Source organism: Myotis brandtii, unplaced genomic scaffold (genome assembly GCF_000412655.1).
Source record: "Myotis brandtii unplaced genomic scaffold, ASM41265v1 scaffold532, whole genome shotgun sequence".
NCBI lineage: Eukaryota > Metazoa > Chordata > Mammalia > Chiroptera > Vespertilionidae > Myotis > Myotis brandtii.
Genome location: NW_005369955.1, coordinates 998,579 through 1,010,480, shown reverse-complemented (window position 1 = coordinate 1,010,480; position 11,902 = coordinate 998,579). Strand labels below are relative to the sequence as shown.

General features: G+C 57.6%; 1 protein-coding gene across 1 annotated transcript in view; it reads right to left on the bottom strand.

The window, feature by feature from the left end:
* COL22A1 (collagen, type XXII, alpha 1) overlaps positions 1–9,493 on the bottom strand; it is a 127,911-nt gene extending 118,418 nt beyond the window's left edge. Inside the window, exon 1 of the mRNA XM_014549017.1 lies at positions 9,097–9,493. The gene's annotated coding sequence lies outside the window, so the exon portion shown is untranslated. The remainder of the gene's footprint in view (positions 1–9,096) is intronic.
* Between the last annotated feature and the right edge of the window lie 2,409 nt (positions 9,494–11,902).

Sequence of the window (11,902 nt, the reverse complement as noted above, 5' to 3'; positions counted from 1 at the left end):
CGCCCCCCCACCCCAATCAGGGCAGGCTGGCCGGACCCCACCCAAATTTGTGCACTGGGTCTCTAGTTAAGCAATAACAGGAGATAGCATTTCATTTATTTAGGCCTTCATTAAATTCCTTCAACAACGAGTTATAGTTTTCAGTGTATAAGTCTTGTGTCTCCTTGGTTAAATTTATTCCTGAGTATTTTTATGCTGTTATACATGGAGTTATTTTCATAATTTTTCTTTTTATGATTATTGGCTGCTAGTGTACAGAATTTGCAACAGATTTTTGAGTGTTGATTTTATATCCTGAAACTTTGCTGATTTTGGTTATTACTTATCATAGCTTTTTGTGGATTCTTTAGAGTTTTCTACATATGGACTGTGTCATCTGCAAATAGAGATAATTTTACTTTTTCCTTTCCAAGTTGAATGCCTTTACTTCTTTTTCCTGCCTAGTTGCTCTGGCTACACTCTCTTAGTCGTGGTGTGTAAATTCTTCTTATATATTAGCATACTTGATTTGCTAATATTTTTTTGAGGATTTCTGCATCTATGTTCATGAGAGAGTTTGGTCGGTCATTTCCTTTTTCTTGGAATGTCCTTTGGTTTGCGGATGAGGGTAATGCTGACTTCATAGACTGAGTTTGGAAATGTTCCCTGTGCTTCTATATTCTGGGAAAAATTATATAGAAGAGAATGGCCTTCGACCCAGGAGTAAATGGACTGATCACCGTAAATGCCTCTGAGTGCGGCGGGCCTGGTGTGGGACGTGAGGCCCCATAGTGGGTCAGCGAGCATCGCCTCTCCCTAAAAGGAGGGTGGTCTCTTCGCCATCAGGGGGTGCAGTGAGGGTTACAAAAAGTAATTTTTGCAAAGCAAGCAGGACAGATCCTGGCACAGATTAGATGCACAGTCAATGTGAGACCTTTGGCAGCCCGCCACGCGGTCCAGCCCATCTCGGGTGGCAGCCCCTACAAACTGCAATGGGCACCATTACTCTCCCTCTCCCTCACCAGGCCCAGAACTCCTTCCGGAGCCCGGCTGCCCAGCTGGCATGATGTAGGCCACACCCTGTCCCTGGGAGGCAGAGCCCTGCCATTAGTCTCCAAAGTCCAGCAATTAATTTACTAAGCCGAGTTCCTTCCATAAGCCAGCCCGTCACCATAGTAACCAGCATTCCCTACTCAGGGACCCAGAGGTGGGGGAGGAAAGACACTGAGCAGAAAGCAATTTAGCAGGAGAAAATGAGATTTGGCACATGGCTGGGGCAGCCTGGGCAGAGTGTGAGCTCTGTCTGATTCTGAAAGTCTGGCCGCTGGCTGCTGCCCACCGGGGAGGAGGCTGAGGGGGAGGGAGGTACCGAGGATGTGTTGCTGGGGTGACAGGTGATGCTCCGGGCAGGAATCTGGCTGAGACATGAAAGCCTGGCGTGACTTTGTCCAGATCACAGGCCCCGCCTGGGCCCCTGGTGCGTGCCTGCTGAGCTGTGGGTGATGCAGGCTGCTCTTGCCGGTCGGGGATGGGCAGAGGGAGCTGGTGGCTTCTGTCTCTACGGGGCTGCCTGAGAGCCCAGCAGCCTGGGAAGAGCCGAGGCCTGAGACCTGGATTCAGAACTGAGCTCTGTGTGACCTGACTCGGTCACCAAATACATGCTGAGCACCTTCTGTATACCTGGCACTGTCCCGGGCACTGGTAGCTCCAGGGACAGGGAACGAACATCCTGACGAAGCTTCTCGATCAGAATCCCTGTGTTCACGTTCGTTCCAGTCCTGCCTCTCTGCCCCTCAGAGCCCTGCATGGACTGGCTTGCACCCGCCTCTCCGGCCTCACCTTTGTCACCTGATTGCATGTAGGTGTGGCCCAATGTGAAGGAGGGAGAGGAGAAGGGGGGCGTCGGCAGTGCAGGGGCAGCGGAGGGGCAGCCTGCACTCCCAAGATTACATGTGGCAAGTCTCCCATGAGTCACATGGGCACCACGGAAGGAAGCCGGGTTACTGGGTGGGTGCCCATCCCAGAAGCCACAGGGGAGAGCTCGGTGTGGGGAAGCTGGAGGCCACGTGGCATGACACTGAGGGGACAAAGGCTTCCCGGAGGCCAGAGGCACCCGAGCTTTTCCCGCCCATTTTATCTTTCTGTTTTGTTTGTTTGCCCCAGGAACCAAAGTGAATACTTACTTAGAATGAAAAAGGTAATGACGGCACAACACAAAACTTAAAAAGCTGACAACCAGCCACAAACATCAGCACATTCAGGAAAATGTGTTTAGCTGGCCTCCTGGCCGTGCTGTATGTCCCCTCCAGGGGTAGCTTTAAGCTCTTGGATTCTCCCTTCATTTGCCATAGTTGTGCAGTACATTTCCTCCGATGGGCAAGGACACCCGCGCCCAGATTTTAAACTTCAGCCACGGTGAGCTAGGTTCCCATGCAGACCACAGAGGAGGCTCTCCAGCTCCTGCAACTCCTTCCTCATCCCGTGTCTTCTCTTCCCTTCCTCTCTTTTCATCTTTGATTGACAACTCAGTTTAGGTACGTTTTCTCAGAGTTACCTGCTCAACGTCCCGCTCCATGGGCCAACTTCCACCTCCATCCACACTCCCTCCCAGCATCCTCCACCTCCATCTACCTTCCCTCCCAGCTTCCTCCACCTCCATCCACACTCCCTCCCAGCATCCTCCACTTCCATCCACCTTCCCTCCAAGCATCCTCCACCTCCATCCACATTCCCTCCCAGCTTCCTCCACCTCCATCCACCTTCCCTCCCAGCTTCCTCCACCTCCATCCACACTCCCTCCCAGCATCCTCCACTTCCATCCACCTTCCCTCCAAGCATCCTCCACCTCCATCCACCTTCCCTCCCAGCTTCCTCCACCTCCATCCACCTTCCCCCCCAGCTTCCTCCACCTCCATCCACATTCCCTCCCAGCTTCCTAACTCCATTCATCGGATACCCTCGCAGTTTCTTTCCCAGGCCTGTGGGGCCACAGTGGGGCGGTGGCCCAGACAGGAAGACACCTTGTCTCAGCCCCGCCGTCCGCAGGAGAAGGCCTGGTGGCTCCGTATTGTTTGATCAGCCCAGTCACACCTCTCTGAGCTGTCACAGCCCCTCTTAATTCTGTCACATGTTTAGTACTGAATTCTTCCGATTTTTTCTTCCTTCTTCCCCCCCCCCCCCCCCCCCCCCCCGCCAAGTACGCTGCTCTCAGTTCATTTCACAAGAGACCGTGTCAGGTTGCAGGGTCCTGAGGACACAGGGACATGTGTGTTTAGCTTATTTTGAGCAGCGTCTGGTCCCATGAAGCAATGCACATAAATAGCGCGGCGGCACCCTCACTGCGTTGGGAGGTGCCCCCCCAGCAGGCTCCCCTATTCCTGAGGGAGAATGAGAAGAAGCCACAGCAGCGTCCCCCTGGGAGATGGGAGACAGTGCGGCGGATGGGAGAGCCCTGGGCTGTGGTCCAGACAGACCTGCTTGGCTCTCGTCTCCTTCACTCACCAGCTGTGCCACCCGCTGCATCTCTCAACCCCAGTGGCCTAGCAGTTCCCGTGGGCATGAGAATCCCTAGCTCAGAGCCTGGTTGCCAGGCGGTGATGGTAATAAAAAAATAAAAACAAAAACTGCAGTCTGGCCAGTGTGGCTCAGTGGTTGGGCATGATTCCCGGTCAGGGCACGGGCTCGATCCCCAGTGCGGGGCGTGCAGGAGGCAGCTGATCAATGATTCTCTCTCATCATTGATGGTCTATCTCTCCCTCTCCCTTCCTCTCTGAAATCAATAAACATATATTTTTTAAAAATCAAAGATTCAGGGAAAGCCAGAGCTGACCTGTGCACGGCCACTCGGGGGAAAAGATCGGGTTGTTGCTGTTGAGAGTCCCTCCAGAGGCCCAGACACACCCCACCTGGGCCCCCTGCCACCCATCAGTGTCACAGAAGACAAATGGGAGCCATCACCCACGGCCCAGCACCGTGAGACCAGACAAAACAAAATGCTTCCAGCAGTGCCCCTTCCAGCTACTGCGGGCGCACTTCCTAGGAACCAGATACCGTGCTAGAGACACGGCTTAGCCATCGTTATTACCCCCCTCCCCCCACCCCCCGCCCGCTCAGGGGCTGGGTTTTGACTGAGTGTAAGTTTGGATACAAAGTTGTGAAAGGACGTGTAGCCAAATGCTTTGGTCACTTTTATCATTGGAAACGTTCTAATGAGAAATATTTTTGAAGAGAAAAAGATATGGCAAATGGTGCATTGCCTTTTGGGTCGAATGCTGTAAGGAAGTCTGGGTTTTTGTTTGGGTTAAGGGCACGGCTTTGCACCGAGACTTAGGTGTGAATCCCCGTTCCGCCACTTACTCGTTGTGGGGTTAAAGTTCCGCCGGCCTCCGTGTGTCCGTCCGTCCAGGGGCTCACAGCCCCGCCAGGCCACAGGAGTCAGCGGTGTGTGCCCCACACACAGCCTGGCACCAGCTGGCACCCCGTCGCGGGCTCCAGGGGGCACAGTGTTTGTTTTTGCAGAGCTAGATGGCCCGGGGCCAGGCCTTCAGTTTCTGTTACTCTGCGGGCACCTCCCAAAAAAGATGCAGTGAGGACGGACGGACGGACAGACGGAGCGGCGGGAGGGAGCGTGCAGGACGAGGAAGAGCCGCGCAGGCCTTCCACAGGGCGCCGCAGGCTGCCGGGCCGCTGGGGCCTGCACGGAGCTGGGCAGGGGACGGGCAGTGTCTGGGCGGGACGTGATCGGTCACCGGATGAGCGGCGAGGGGGCCGCGATGCCATCTCACGCCTCTTAGGAGAGAGCGCGTAAAAGGCGGTTATTTGGCTCGCGCCTGCGAATCCGTAAGCACATTGAGCGGCAGGTCTGTCTTACTTTAAGTGAGATGTTGTTTAATCGACTGCGCAGTTCGTTTGCTTTTCCTTGTCCACGTGGAATCAGGAGCACACTGTCTCCCAGCAACGCAGACGCCGGGCAGTCGTGGTCACTCCACTCGGCTCGCCTCTGCCAGCCTTTGGTTAAAGGGAGGGCTCCAACCAAAGATGGTGCAAATTCATTTTTTTTTGAAATTTTATTTTATTATGAATCAAACTTAAACAGAATTGAAATGATACCCCCATCTCCAGCCGGAGTTAAGAAGACGTCTGAGCTTCCAGGAACTGGGAGTACACAGCTGAGGGAGGGACTGTTCCGTCTCACCCCCTCCTGAGAGCCAATAACACAAGCCCAGAGTCCTGCTCCCTGGAGGTCATCTAAGGGACATCTTGGCCAGGTGGCCGAGGCCACGTGCACCTGGATGCTCCCTGCAGCACCAGCGGACCAGCCAGCGTGTCACGCTCATTCCCCGGGAGGGTCTAAGAAGCCATACGGAATCACGCTTGTTCACATCACAAAGAAGGTGTCCGTTTTGCTAACTAATCCAGCTGAGGGGTGGTCATGGCATGTCATTCATTCATTCGACTACACGCGTGTGGTCGGTCACTCACGCATGGTTTCAATGAACCCTGTGCTGGCCCAGCCAAAGTGCAAAGGAGATGCCGGCCGGGCCTCCTGGCTTTGAAATGGGGGGGGGGGGGGCTTTCGCCCCCAGGCCCCCCCCCCCCCTGCAACACACACACGCAACGCAGAGTCCTGGGTCAGAGACCAAAGGGTCGACCCCTCTGTGTCCCAGTAACTAAAGGAGGCCCGTGTTTGAGACCCACCTCTATGTCTAAGCACGAGGCCGGCAGGAGCACTCCTGGCCCCTGCCTCCTCACTGTGACGCGGGAAGTGCCTTTTCCCCATGCCTCATCGCGGCCATCCTCGACTTGGGAGCTCGCTCTGTTTGTTGGGCAACCTGGTGTGTCCTCAGTTCCCGAGTCGGGGATTGGCTGAAACTCCTCAGGGGCCTGTCCCACCTAAAGAATTCCCAGTGTGCCTTGTTCAGGTTCAGGATGTGCTGGGCAGGCCGGCATCAAGGGCATCTCCCCTTTGAGAGGAAGTTTTCCCAGCAGGAGGGAGACATCCCCCAGGTGTGGCCTTAGTCCCCCTTCTTGGGTTCTCTCTACCTGTCCACAGGTGAGCCACTCGGACTCCCCGATCTTTCCTTCCTTGTTTACAAAGCTGAATGGCACACAGTTCACGGCCCTGGCCTGTGGGGACCACACAGCTGTGCTAGCCTCTGTTGTCACCCTCAGCAGCAGCACCGAGGGAGGAGAAAGAGGAAGGGGAGCAGGAGGGGGGGAGGAGGAGGAGGAGAGGGTGGAGGAAGCGGAAGAGGGGAAAGTTCTATGGGACAATGGGACAAATTATTTAATTTCATTGAGTTTGTTCCCTCATTTGTAAAACAAATGTGCTGCTCAGATGAGCTTTGAAGGGAGGAGGAGGGGGAGGAGGGGGAGCAGGAAGGGGAGGAGGAGGAGGAGGAGAAAGGGGAGGCAGGCCAGGCTCGCAGGCCTCAGAGGCTGGGCAGGGAGTGCTTCCCGAGCAGGACCTCAGGCTGAGAAAAGACCTCAAAAGTGCTCCTGGTCCACATAGTCAAGTTCAGATCAGCCCTCTGTGGGCCCTGGGAAGTGCCTGCCAACCTCTGCCAGTGGTGCGTGCAGTGCTCGGACAACCTCTGTCAGTGGCGTGTGCAGTGCTCGGACAACCTGTCAGTGGCATGTGCAGTGCTTGGACAACCTCTGTCAGTGGCGTGTGCAGTGCTCGGACAACCTGTCAGTGGCATGTGCAGTGCTTGGACAACCTCTGTCAGTGGCGTGTGCAGTGCTCGGACAACCTCTGTCAGTGGCGCGTGAGTGCCAGCCAGTCTCTGCCAGTGGCATGTGCAGTGCCCAGCCAACCTCTGCCAGTGGCATCACTGGGATTGGACTGGATCCAGTGCCCAGTGGAATTCCCCCACTGGCCCCGCTTCCACTGTGGGGACCCAGAGAACAGACCAGCCGCCTCCTACCTGGCAGCCCTCCAGGTCACCGTGGCCACACACCTTCCTCCTCCCACACTGAGGGTCCTTGTGCATTTATCTTCCACGTGAGCCACGGCTCCGTTCCCAGGACACCTGGCCTCCCTCCCCCTGCAGCCCCCGTACAGTGGATGGAACCAGAGGGAGAGAGAGAAGCGGATTGTCCAGCCCAGAGCCCGCAAACCCGGTGTCCGGGGAGACCCTGCGGCCCATGCAGACAACCTGGAATGACCGGAGGGCACGCGCCTGCCTAAGGTGGCGGCTACTCTGCGGGCCGTACAGGAAATCAAGCCCAAAGGTCCCCATCGTCTCATGTTTCAAGAAAAGCCAGAGATGGAGATTTGTGCAGGAAACCTGCATGTCTCATGTTGGCAAGCCCTGAAAGCAAAGCTAACGTCACCCCCGAGGAGGCCTGTGGGCTGGGCAGCCGGCCGGCCACCTGCGGAACCGTCTGGTCGCGTGCAACAGCTCTCAGGAAGCTGATGGAACTTTGAAGACGCCCCAGGAAAGCCAGCTACAGACAAATGTCTGCTCCCAACATTCAAAGGGCCTATGGACTCCCAGAGCCATTCCCTCATCTCTTCCAGCCTCTTGCCTCACACGAAGGTCCAACAGCAAGGTGACCGTTTCCCAATGTCACGCAGTGGCCCCTGAGCAGCAGAGCGACAAGGAGATGCAGGATGGGAACGGGGTGCTTCCCCCACCAGGAACACTGATGCCAACCAGGGCCTGTCACACTCACCAGGTGCCGGGCACCGGGTCATCTGCATTGTCCCTCTGCCACCTCTTGGCAGAGGAGGAGACTGAGGCTCACTGGACACACTCCCAGCCCCTAGGCCAGCGATGGCGAACCTTCTGAGCTCGGCGTGTCGGCATTTTGAAAAACCCTAACTTAACTCTGGTGCCGTGTCACATAGAGAAATATTTTGATCTTTGCAACCATAGTAAAACAAAGACGTATATTTTTGATATTTATTTTATATATTTAAATGCCACTTAACAAAGAAAAATCAACCAAAAAAATGAGTTCGCGTGTCACCTCTGACACGCGTGTCATAGGTTTGCCATCACTGCCCTAGGACCTGGACTGAGCAACAGAGTTAGTACTGGAAAGCGAGACAGACAGCGGGCTTGGCCCTGCACCTGCGCTTCTTGCACCTGCGCCTCCTGCACCTGCACCTCCTGCACCAGCTCCTCCTGCACCTGCGCCTCCTGCACCAGCTCCTCCTGCACCTGCGCCTCCTGCACCAGCACGCGGCACACCCACCAGCAGACCACTCACAGTGCGGATGCCCCGGGATTTAGACTGTCCCCAGACCAACTCAGTGGACCCAACTCGGAGGGTCTGAGATGTGGTTCTCAGGCGCAAGTCGGGCTTGGTAGGATTCTGCCAGATGCACATGGTCAGCGAGACAGAGACTGGGGGCCGCACTGCCCCCTGTGGAGCCAGAGGGGCTGCGCAGGCTCTGGGAGATGGCAGGAAGGGGAGCTGCTCTGGGGAGGGAGCCCCAGGACAGTGAGTCACCTCCTTCAGGGGGTCCTGACAAGCGTGTCCCTGTCATCTCTGCGTCTCGCTTCAGTGGAGACACGTGAGGGCACCTGCCAACACCGTGACTAATGGGTTACACTCGGTCACCTGGACGTGAACTCGGCCCGCGAAGGAGGCCACATGCAGAAAAGGGGCAGCAGCACATCGGGCTGGAGAAGATGGAGCGGCTGCATTGCTCAGAGGGAGAGACCCGCATGGAGACCCAAAGGGCCGGGTTCCTCTGGCAGTGCCTGCACCGCTGAAGAGGGGGATTCTCCCCTCCCCTCCCATTTTTCTGGCTCTTGCTCCACATTTCTTACGGGGAATTTGCAAGAGGCTGGACTATCTCAGCAACTTTAAAAGTAGCAACCCCGAAATAAGCCCGCGTCTGACACCGTGCGGGTCCCTGCACCCCCGCTTCCCCGGCCGCCCCACGGGAATCCACAGGTGGCTCCCTGCACACCGCGTTCCCCTGGGCCCTGGCGTTCAGGTCCAGGCAGGGCACAGCCCTCAGCTCAGGCCCCACCAGGAGCCACCTGAGCTTGGAAAGGGCTCTCCTACCCTCACGCGCCCACGGCCCTCCCCTCGTGTCCCCTGAGAGTGTGGACATGAGGCCCCCACCTCCAGCAGCCACGCAGAGAGCACCAGCCTTACCTGGCGGGGAGATGCCCGCGGGGGCTCCAGTCCAGGCGGGTCCTCTGGGAGCAGCGAGTCCCGGGAAGATGGGAAGATGGGAAGATGCCAGCCCAGGCAGCCCCTCCCGGGACCACCTGCCAGCAGCCGCACCCACCCTCCCCCCAGACCTCCTCTGTCTCTAGAGGAGACTTGTCATTAGTCCGGGGCTTTCCCAGGCCAGAGGTCCTGAGACAGAGCTCATTTTAAAACTACTAACCCAGTACAGCTAAAGGGGGAGGCTTGGGACTGAGAGAATAAACTGGACAGCGAGGGAGAAACAGGAAAATCGGGGAGGGGGACGCTGCCTCCGAGAGTGCGGCAGAGGCAGCTGCCCGGCTGCTGGTCCCCCCAGGGGCAGAGTGGCCAGAGCGGTGGGATCCCCAGCCTGGAGCTGAGGAGGGTGGAGCCAGGCGGTGGGCGGGGCCAGGAGGAGGGGGGCCGTGGGGAGAGGCGGTGGATTCCCCGGGAGAGCCAGGCCCTCTGGGCTGAAGAGGCAGGAAGAGCAGGCAGGGGAGGTCCCCAGAAGAAGGGGGGGCAGGGACAGCGAAGGGTTCCAGGCAGCAAAGAGGCCTCCCCTGGAAGCCCCGGACACAGACTGACAGCTCTGCGCAATTATAGACTTCCCGGGATATTTTGGTCCCCTTGACAGCCCCGTCAGAAATAGCCCCATACCAGGCAGCAACTGCAGCCGTCTCAAAGCCTAGAGGGGCCGGGCCGGGCGAGGGGGGCAGCGTCCCCTCCTGTCCAGCACCTGCCCTCTGCAGGTGGCCGGGCTGACTGGCTCTCCCTGCCCCCGGGGGAGGGGAGGCGGGGATGGAATACCTTATCTTCAGCTGGACGCTGGGAAGCTCAGAGAGAGCCTTTGTCACCTGCCCGGGGCCACAGCAGAGCAGGATGGGGCCGGGCAGGGGGTTGTGCTGGTGGTGGAACAGCAGGTGCAAAGGCCCCGCAGTGGAGGCCAGCATGGCACAGTGGAGGGACAGCCGCCGAGAGGTCCCCAGACAACTTCTTCCCTCGGTGACCCTGAGATCTGATGTGGAGGTCTGGCTCCGAGGACAGTCCCCTGCACCCCGGGAAGCCGCTCTGGAACCCCGTGTGAGGCTCCCTGTCCCCCAGCTCTGCCGACTGCAGGGGAATGCTGGGTGCCCGGGCAGAGGGCGCCTCCCTGCAGCCCCTCGTCACCTAGTGCCCCAGGCCTCAGGCAAGGCTGGGCGGTGTGTGCTCAGCACTGCCTCCCACCCCTCCCGGCTCGTCCTGCGCGCAGGCCCTGCTCTGCCCCGAAGCCGAGGAGCACGAGACCCTGCTGTGTTCTCTCTGCCACGAGCCAAGAGCAGCGCTTCTGCAAAGATGATCCGGAAGCTTCTGGCTGCACCTTCCCCTCCAGGCTGGTCTCCGCCAGGATGACATTGTGTTCAATGCTCTGAGATGGATTAAACAAATAGAAAACATGCACATATGTCATCACCAGAAATACTACACGCTGCACCTTCGCCAGAGGGAGAAATGCCCCCACATGACTCAGCTTCTTCCCATTCCTGTCACTCACCCATCACAGATCATCAATACACGGACAACTCACCCATCACGGGTCATCAATACACGGACAACTCACCCATCACGGGTCATCAATACACGGACAACTCACCCATCACGGGTCATCAATACACGCACAACTCACCCATCACGGGTCATCAATACACGGACAGCTCACCCATCACAGATCATCGATACACGGACAACTCGAAGGCAGCTGCCAGGCCGTCTGAGCCTCGTGTGGGAGCGGAGTCTGTCTTCTCCATCACGGTCGCCTGCTGGGGTTTCAGAAGCTGAGACCAGGGCTGGCGGGACCGCAGCGTCCTGGAGGCCCAGGGGAAAGTCTGCAGAGCTCATTGGGATGAGGGATGAATGACCTCATTCATTCTTGCGGTTGAGGCCCTGAGACTCCTGTTTTCTCGCTACCTGTTAGCATCAGAGGGGGCTCCCGGCTTCCAACCGCCTCTCCATCAGCGCCCCACCCCCCGCCCGCCCCCGGGCCGGCTGCAGGCGCCTCGCTCTGTCTCATTCTGCCTCGTTCTGCCTCCTCTGGCCGCCAGCTGAACAGGCTGATTTCTTGGGCTTGTGTGGTTGGTTAGAGTGGACTCACCAGGTACCCTCCCTCCATCGAAGTCACTGGGCCCTGGAGCACAGTCACTCCAGCTAAATCCTCCCACTCTTTCACAGCCTAATCCTGGGAGCAGGACGGGACCATTTCCTGAGGGTTATCATTCTGACCTACCACACCCTTTTTTCAAAATTCTGCACTTATTGAAATTGCTAATTTTTTTTTAAAAAAGCGTGTTTGTTTCCTGCCTTCCTATTTGCCTTTGAGCTCTGTGAGGGCAGTAAATACCGTCTTCTGTTCACTGGGCATCCCCCAGGACGGCGAGTCCCTGGGCGCATGGGACTGCCCCGCCCGCGGATCTTCCCTGTCAGCAGCTCAGTCACACACTCCCGTGTTCCACGCCAGGAGAGTGAGCCTCAGAGGCTAACCCGCTCTGTGTCCGAGGGAGTCAAAGGCCGCGCCATCCCCCCGACTTTGAAATCAATGAAATGGGGTGCAGCGATCGAAGACAGCCAGAGCTCTCCGGACAGCCCTGCCTCCGAGGAGTGGCATGCTCCGTCCCCGCTTTTCTAAATGACATGCCTGCGTGTATTACAGGGACGACATCCTCCCCTCGGCTCGGCAGGCGTCCACCGCCGGCCCTCGGCCTCCACCATCAATTATGCAGCCTGACTGCCCTGCCCA